This window comes from Eschrichtius robustus, chromosome 5 (genome assembly GCF_028021215.1).
Source record: "Eschrichtius robustus isolate mEscRob2 chromosome 5, mEscRob2.pri, whole genome shotgun sequence".
NCBI lineage: Eukaryota > Metazoa > Chordata > Mammalia > Artiodactyla > Eschrichtiidae > Eschrichtius > Eschrichtius robustus.
Genome location: NC_090828.1, coordinates 91,713,988 through 91,722,323, shown reverse-complemented (window position 1 = coordinate 91,722,323; position 8,336 = coordinate 91,713,988). Strand labels below are relative to the sequence as shown.

The 8,336-nt window shown below is 42.7% G+C and overlaps 1 protein-coding gene across 7 annotated transcripts in view; it reads left to right on the top strand.

Moving 5' to 3' along the window:
* Window positions 1–3,348: 3,348 nt before the first annotated feature.
* The window catches only part of SPOPL (speckle type BTB/POZ protein like), a 64,179-nt gene continuing 59,191 nt past the window's right edge, over window positions 3,349–8,336 (top strand). For 5 of the 7 annotated variants that reach the window (XM_068545191.1, XM_068545193.1, XM_068545186.1 and 2 more), the window contains exon 1: window positions 3,349–3,505. The gene's annotated coding sequence lies outside the window, so the exon portion shown is untranslated. Of the gene's footprint in view, window positions 3,506–3,982; window positions 4,107–8,336 lie in introns of all 7 variants that reach the window. The other 2 variants (XM_068545190.1, XM_068545189.1) reach the window with 1 other exon arrangement.

The window sequence follows — 8,336 nt, the reverse complement described above, 5'->3', positions numbered from 1 at the left end:
TAAATTTAATATTTAATTAAATGTCTAGAAAATGTAACAGTATGCCAACTAGTGAACTGCTGCAACTCAACCCTTACTCTTCACATGGTGATTGATAGAACAACAAAAGTCCTCCCTCCTATAGCAGACCCGACAGATTATGCAAAGGACCAAAGCATTAAATATATGAATGTGTTTGAAACAAGGGAGCAACTCGAAATATTTGACATAATGTGGCCGAGGACATGAAAATAAGGGTGTCAGTGAAAGACTTAAAAGACATAAGATCCTGTTCTCAGAGTTCTGGGCAGGTCCTATTCTCAGTTTTCTGAGAATGGTTTTTGAGTGATAAGTACATCAAGTTTACTGGCCCTTTTTTTTTTGCTATAGGCATCACTACACAAGAGCTGTAGATATAATGCTAGTGTTCTGAAGTTTTTAGATCCTTAAAAAGTGAGTATTATATAATGCAAAAGTACTACAAAAGTAGGAATTCATATGCAAGATGAAAAGCCAGAGATAGAAGAAATGGAGACAAGGGAACAGAAAATGAAATTACATGTAATTTACAGGTAATTTACAGGTTATTCAACAAGGGTTTTAGTGTTTTCTTCCAAATAAAAGGCCTAATATTTATAACAATGAAAAATTAACGAATGAGTTGTTCTTTTCTTTCCACCTAAATTCCAAAAACTAAATGTTAAGTGTCTGATCACAAGTGTTAGCTTGTGGGAAGTAAGACCTGAGTTTGGTTCCCTTGAAGAAAATTGAAGATAGGAAGGGATAATGGTTAGAAAAATATGGGGAAGCCAGCTCACTAGGAGAGAAGAGCTTGGTGGACCACATTTACAAGGGTAGGGGTATGAGCAAAATGTTCAGGGAAGCTCAGAGAGCACACCACTTAGGATTCATGAAGAATACAATGTTTGCTAACACGCACATTATTACCTTTTTTTGCTCTCTAAACAGAAGATAATAAGGGATTTGTTCATTGTTTGCCACTGTATGTTTTAGGTTTTGACAGTTAGAATTGGAAAATAATACAAAAAAGGGTAGTGGCACGCAAGGCAGTGGCAAGTCCGTTGTGCCATGAAATGGAAGGAACAGTGATGTTTAATTTAGAAAAGAGGAATAAGATGCTGCAGTCACTAAAATATCAAAGTGGAGTGCTTGGATAGCTCCTCAGACAGAGCCTCATAGGGTTGAGTCAAGAAGATTAGAAATCTGGTCCTCATCTGCATGCATTAAGGTCAGAGAATAAATGGCTCTTCTGATCTTTACTAGCTGCTGACCTATTATCTACAATAAGTAGAACTTCCAAGTCAGCCACATCCATTGAGGAATGTGAATGGTTTCCTACAGAAAACTGACAATGAGCAGCAAAACGAGTATTGTAAAGTTTCTTGGCATCTAAGGAGTTGGATGGTCATAATGGCTAATGCCTTAGCAATGCAAATATGAGTGGAAGCACACTATTTTCTACATCAGTGATAAAGCTGTTACTTATTTCTCTATTTATAAAAGTCACTTATGGCTGCAATAAACTAAAACCTATTTTTTCTTTTTCTTTCTTTTTTTTTTTTTTTTGGGCACATGGCACGTGGGATCTTAGTTCCCCGACCAGGGATCAAATCCACGCCCCCTGCAGTGTCCTGATCACTGGACTGCCAGGGAATTCCCAACTAAAACCTATTGTAATAATCTAGTTTTCCAACAGGTATCCAGCAAGTAGGAAATCAAATCAAGAAAGGAAGTTCTTTAGGGGATTGATAATATAGCACCAAGCTTTAATCCAGGTTTATTGACCATACAGCCATCTTTTACTTTGCCAAACGATCACATTTTTGTTAGCATTATTTACAAGCCTTATTTACTCTTACTACTTACTATTGTTTTATCAGTGGATAAAGTCACCAAATACTTCAAGGAAAAGAATGATATATCCTAATACTGCAAAGAGATCAAGCCTAGGGGAAAGACTGATAATACCTTGACGAGAAGTCTGACATCCTTGTGGTGGAAGTTTATGGAACCACTCCCCGACTAGAACTCAGTCAAGTATCAAGAGTCACCAAGTACCACTCATTTCTTAACTCCCAATTGGAAATCTACTTGAAGGATTTATTGCAGTTTGATTCCTTGAGCCTATTACATTCATTAGTGCCTAATAATGGTTGATTAGCAAAAGAAAGGGCATGAGTGCTAAGGGGTTGACATAGCTAAAAGGCCTGGGCAAAAATTACATGTAATTTTCACCCTTTCTGTCACATATCATAAAGTTAACACAGACCCACAATGAGTACAGCAACTAATATTAACTGGTTTTTGTTCATGTTTGGAGAACGAGAAATTCTGCACTAATAATTTCCTCTCCCCACAGGCCCCAACACATCAATGCTCACTTCCACTTCTGTTTTTTTAATTCTTGGCTTAAGGCAACTTTGATTATGCGGAGCCTATCTCCTCCCTGAAAATCCGGCTGGAGCTGCTTGTATTCCACGCACGTTTTTCTGTGTTAAAACACGTGATTAAGATTGCCAATGTAGTACCGTGGTCACCTTTCTCTTAACTCCGTGAGGCAGTCCCCTCATCTCTTAAGACATCTGCTTAGATATAGCCCTATTTACCACCAACGTCCAGCCTGCTTTTCTGTGCTTCACAAGCATCCTCAGCCGCCCCTCGGCGGACCCCTCCCCTCCTAAGCCTGAGATTTCAGGTTCATCTCCAACCGAAAACCGCTCCACCGTGGCACTTCATTTGTCTGCCACACTGCTGTCTTTATCTGTATCCCTCTTCGGAGACTGTATACTGCTGTTTTGTTTGGGCAGTTCATACGGCTCTTGGCTCGCAACAGGAGCTCGGTACAAGTTGTACCTTGGCTTTCTAGCCTGGTACAGCCCTAAAGAAACCGTGCACAGAAACGGCAGTCGCCTCTCACCCGACGTGATCAATCAGACCAGTTAGGAGGAGCTATTCAGTGGGCTTTTTAGTTAAGGAAAGTTTAACGCTGGGCCGAGGAGGGGGGCGGGGAGGCGTCCCCACCAGGCGAGGTTCGGCCCGGGATGCGGAACCCGCCGGGCTGGGAACCCAGGGCCCGGCGCAAACGGCGACGGCTACATTCAAACCCCGGCAGCGGATCCGACCCGGCCCGGAAGTGCCCGGCGCCGGAGGGAGGGAGGGAGGGAGGAAAAGCCTTGCGAGCAGACGCCGCCGCGCGCACGCGCCCTCGCGAGCTGGGGGCTGGAGTCGCAACTCGGAAGCCGGAGCCCAGACGGGCCCGGGGCGGGGGGTGGGGGGGGGAACCTGCGCGGGGGCGGGAGCGGCGGAGACGGCCGCCCCTGGCGGCGGGTTTGTTTATCCCGGGGAAGAAGTTTAGGAGCGGGAGATAGGGGAGGAGGGCGGGCCGGGGAGGAGGGATGCGGTTCGGCGGAGGCGGCCGCCACAGGGACTCGCCGCCATCACCTCAGCCGCCTCAGCCGGAGAGGAGCCGCCGCCGGGGCTGCCCGCCGCCGCCCCGCACGTCCGGGTAGGTGCCCCTCCCCCTCCGGGGTCCCGGCCGCTGGCTGCCCCCCTCTTTCCCGGGACTCACCTGCACTGAAACCCAGCGACCTCCTCCTCCCCCATTTCGGCGCCCCCATCGCTCTCGGTCCGGGACCCCCGCTCCTGAGGCGTGCCTTCCGCCCCCGCCCTTCAGCCCCACCTCCGCCCCCCGGACCTCCCTAACCTCGCGCGTCTCTACTTCCCCTGGGAATTACCCCCTCCCCCATTGATCTCCCAGCTTCCGTCTACCAGGATCCCCCCGACTTTCCTCCACAAGCCTTGCCTCTTTTTTCTTTATCATTCTCCCCCCTTTGTACCTGTAGACCTCCTCGCCCGCACCTTGATACCTTGTCCCTTCTTCCCACCTTGAGCACTGCCCAAAGCGAGAAACTGCACGCCACCCCCGCGTTCACGTCCATCCCTCCTTATCCCAAACGTATACGCCTGAAACTGTCCCCATTAGCCCATTTTAGGGTGAATTCTCAGCTCTCCAGCCAGACCACTCGGTGCCTCCACCCCAGTGGGCATGCCCTCAACCTGCCTACCTCCAGGCACACATTGCCCTCTCATCCGTTCTCTCTCCCCAGGTACGTCAAGCTCACTCTGCAGTTCAGGGTCCACGTCCTGACTTACCCCTTTCTGCTCCCTTCTGCTGTCCTTTCCCCTTACAGTTCTTCTTGAATTGATGCATTTGTGTACTGAATCACAGAAAGGGGAGGAGATGGGTGGGATTTTCTCTCTCAAAGCAGTAGATCCAGTAGAAATAGGATTCACCTTCTGCCTAGCCCAACTTCTGGCATCTTTCTCTGTGAATAGTGCCATTCAGCCATACTTTTGAGGCTTCTGATGATTTGTATTTGAATACTCCTGGGCCTAGATTGTTTTATTATAGTACTCATCTTCCCAGTTTTTCCGTATAGCTGAACCTCCTGTTTCTTAGACTGGAAACTTAAGTAATAAAAGGTTCATACCTTGGAAAATTACATCTCTCCTGCCATAATGGGAAAGGTGGAATATTTCAAATTATCATTCTATTATTCTTGAGAGAAATGGTGCCTAGTGGTTAAGAGCTCAGACTCTGTAGCTGAACTGCCAGGATCTAAATCCCTACCTTTCTGTCTACCAGGTCTGGCCTTGGGCAAGTTATTTAATCTCTCTGTGCCTCGGTATTCTTACAGCTGTAGAATGGGGTTAGTGATGTACTTCATAAGATGGTGGTGATAATTGCATAACTTAATGCAGGTAAAATACAACAGTGCCTGGTAAGAGTTCAATAAATGTTCTTTATCATCATCTCTTAGCTTGACTTGGCTTGGCTATTGGTAGGATAATTTTGAGAGAGGAAGGGGGGAATGGAAAACTGTCTTTTTGCTCTTTTCTATTTAACACCCTTTTTGAGGTAGCTATGATTCATGTTTTGTTACTGTATAAATTAGTTCCTTCTGGTGTGAAAAGTACAGTTTTAGCTCCCTATTTTCAGGTAAGTTACCAGGCCACACGCAGTCCCATTTTCAGGTACCTGTTTGGAAATTTTAAATTTTTATCTTTGTTTTGAGAATAACTGAAGTTTAATTATGTAGCAGATTTATCGTAGGGAAAAATGAGGATTTTGCCGATGAGAATTTTAATACTACAATTAAATACTCAAACCTGGTTGGATACTTCACACCTACCTGTCCTTTATGTTGAATTGCTACTCAGGATAGAGCTTTGGCTTCATTCCAAAGACTGGTGGCTTTTCTCTTACTAACATGTTGTTTTATTCACATGACCATGCCTTGATGTGTCCAAAAGTTTACTCTTTAAAACCCTGACAATTTCTGTCATATTTGCTTACCTCCTGTGCATTATTATTTTCTTGATACATTTTTTAAACAACTCACAAAAAAATATCCAAATAGGTACTGTCAACTCAATGTTGTTATAAGTAGTAAAAGTTTGAAATCACAATTTGCTGTCCCAATTACACATAAAAATGTGTGCATATGGAACTATCAAAATAAAGTTGTTTGCCTGTGTATAGCTTAAAATCTTTTTTGTGTGTCACCAATGGAATGTTCATTAAACTTTGGGTAACACTGCCTTTGCTTATGCTATTCTCTGGCCTAGAATAACCTTTGCTCTTTCTCCTGCATATCCAAATTCTACTTATCTTTCACCTCTTACTATTTTCATAGTTCTTGCCAACATTGGTTTCTATTCCTTGGCTTTCCTACTGTCTGTATTCTGCATTTGGCTTTGAATAATACAGACTGCCCCAGTTCAAGAAAAATGACTCCCATAGAATCATACTTTTAAAGTTTGTAGAAACTTTGAAGGGGTGGAATAAAATTGATAATTAGTATCTGCTCTGTGCTGAGCACTATTCCTTTGGTTTTGTAAATATTCATTCTTTCCAAAAATATTTAATGAGCACCTACTTCATGCCAGGTGTTGGGGATACACAAGAGCAGCCCTTCCCAACTGGGGTTCCAGTAAATATCAAGCCCTAATGCTCTAAAGTATCCAGGGTATGTAATAACTACTCTCCTGTGCACCTAAAATGGTCCTATGTCCCATCCTTGAGAGAGAGAACTGAGGAAATAGTCACTTAACTCAGTTTCTGTAGGGTTTAAGTCTTTGAGAAAAGCTCCACCAGAGAATAATAACACAGACTCTGCTGTTTTTGTAATTTATATCAGTGTGGCACTGGCAGACAATAAGCAAGTAAGAAGATAAAATTATAAGAGCACTGGTAATGTTAAAAACAATGATAATCGCTAATACTTATAAAGCACTATGCCAGCCACTCTTTCAAATGATTTATACATATTAACTTGTTTAAACCTCTCAACAATCCATTGAAGAAGGCTTTATTATATCTCCATTTCACAAATGAGGAACCTGAGAATCAGATTACTTAACTTCCACAAAATCACACAGCTAAGTAAGCAATGGAGCCAGACAATATGGTTGTAGAGACTATTACCCTTTGTTGCCTCTCAGACCTTCCAACCTTCCAAGTTTTTGCTGGTTACTTTAGACAAGATTCTTCACCTTTCTGAAAAATCTTTTTTTTTTTTAAATCTCAACAGTGAGATTTCCCTCTCTTTTAGGATGTTGAGGGGAGTAAAGAAGATTTAACTTTGTAAAGCACCTGGTATACAGATGTATCCCAAGTCTTATATATGACTAGATATCGCAGGCATTTGCATTTCGGTGGTCCTGGTCACCATTTTGTTTCCTGACTTAGATTTATTCACTTAGCAAAAGTTTATTGAACATCTGATCTGTGCCAGGCACTTGCTAGGCTGTGGTGACACACGTTATGGAAAGAGTGTACCTGTATTCATGATGGCAAAACTCTGTTGGGGAATAGAGAAACTAAACGAATTATTACAAAAATAATAATTACAGTTACGATAACTGCCACAAAGGAAAATTATTGTAAACAACAAAAGCTCACTAATGTATCAGAGAATGTTTGTCTGAAGAAATGACTTTCAGGCCGAAGTCTGAAGGATGAACTGGAGTTACCCAAGCGATGCTGGCGATTTCAGCTTTCTAGGACTGAAAAGTCCTGTGGAGACTGGACCTTAGCACATGAGGCTGGGTGATATGAAATGAGACTGGAGCAGATCACAGTGGTCAATTATTGCTAAGCTCTTTGTACTTAATCCTAAGAACAGTGGGAAGCCACTGGAGAATGTTAAACAGCTGAGTAAGTTACTTAAATTTTTGTTTTAAAAACATCACTTGGCTGCTCTGTGGAGGACAGATTGGAGAGGCAAGTGTAAAAGCAAGGAGACGAGTTAGGCCAGGGCTCCTCAAACTTATCTGTGGCGAAGGACATGTTTTTTTTGTTTTACTTTCTAGTTTGTGCTGGTACTTTAGTAATGAACAGTAAAATGGATGTTGTGGCAGTGTCTGTCAAATTGCTATAAAAATTTCTAAATGCTGCCTCTCAGTTTCTGTATTTACCTTGTCTCACACCAATAACAGTAGTTCATGGGTCAGTATTGGTCCACAGCTCACACTTTGAGTAGAATTGAATTCACCTATTATAGTAATTTAGGCAAGAGATGATAGAATCTCGGTCCAGACTGGTGGTGATAGAGATTAAGCAGCTGGATTTGACAAATATTTGGGAAGTAAAGTTAATAGGATTTGGTGATGGATTTTATTTGAGGGTCTAGGGAGAGGAGAAGGCCGATTTCCAAGGTTAACGGTTCTTGTGCTTAACCTAGGGGGATACTGGGGGAGGAGCAGTTTTTTGTTAGTTTATGGAAACGGGGAGTATTGATCATAATTCAGTTGGGAATAATCAGTACGTAGCTGATAATGGATGTTTTAGTATGGAAGGTGGGGGATGAGATTGCCTAAGGAGAGAGTATAGAGAGAGAAGATAAAGGGACGTGGTCCCCTATGATTCTTCAACATTTAACATTGAGGAAAAGAAATGGAGCAAAGGAGACTGAGAAGATATAGCCAGAGGTTGGAGGAAAATTTCCTTAGCGTCACTGAAGTCAAGGCAATAGACTGAAAAAGGAGGGCGTGGCTAATCTGCTATGTTGATTGAAGCTGAGAAATCAATTAAGTTGGGAACTAAAGAGTACACATTGCATTTAGTGACAGGGAGAAAATTTTATCTCTCAGTCGTCAGTCCATCCATAAACTATTTGATGATTTTTGTTTTAATCTGCCAAAGCAACAATTCTAAATTTAGGGTAGAATTTTATCTGTAACATGAACCATGTCTTCCTTCCTGAGCTCAGACCCATGTTTCTATTTATCACCATCTGGGTGTTCTATAAGCATCTCAGACTCTACAACTCATT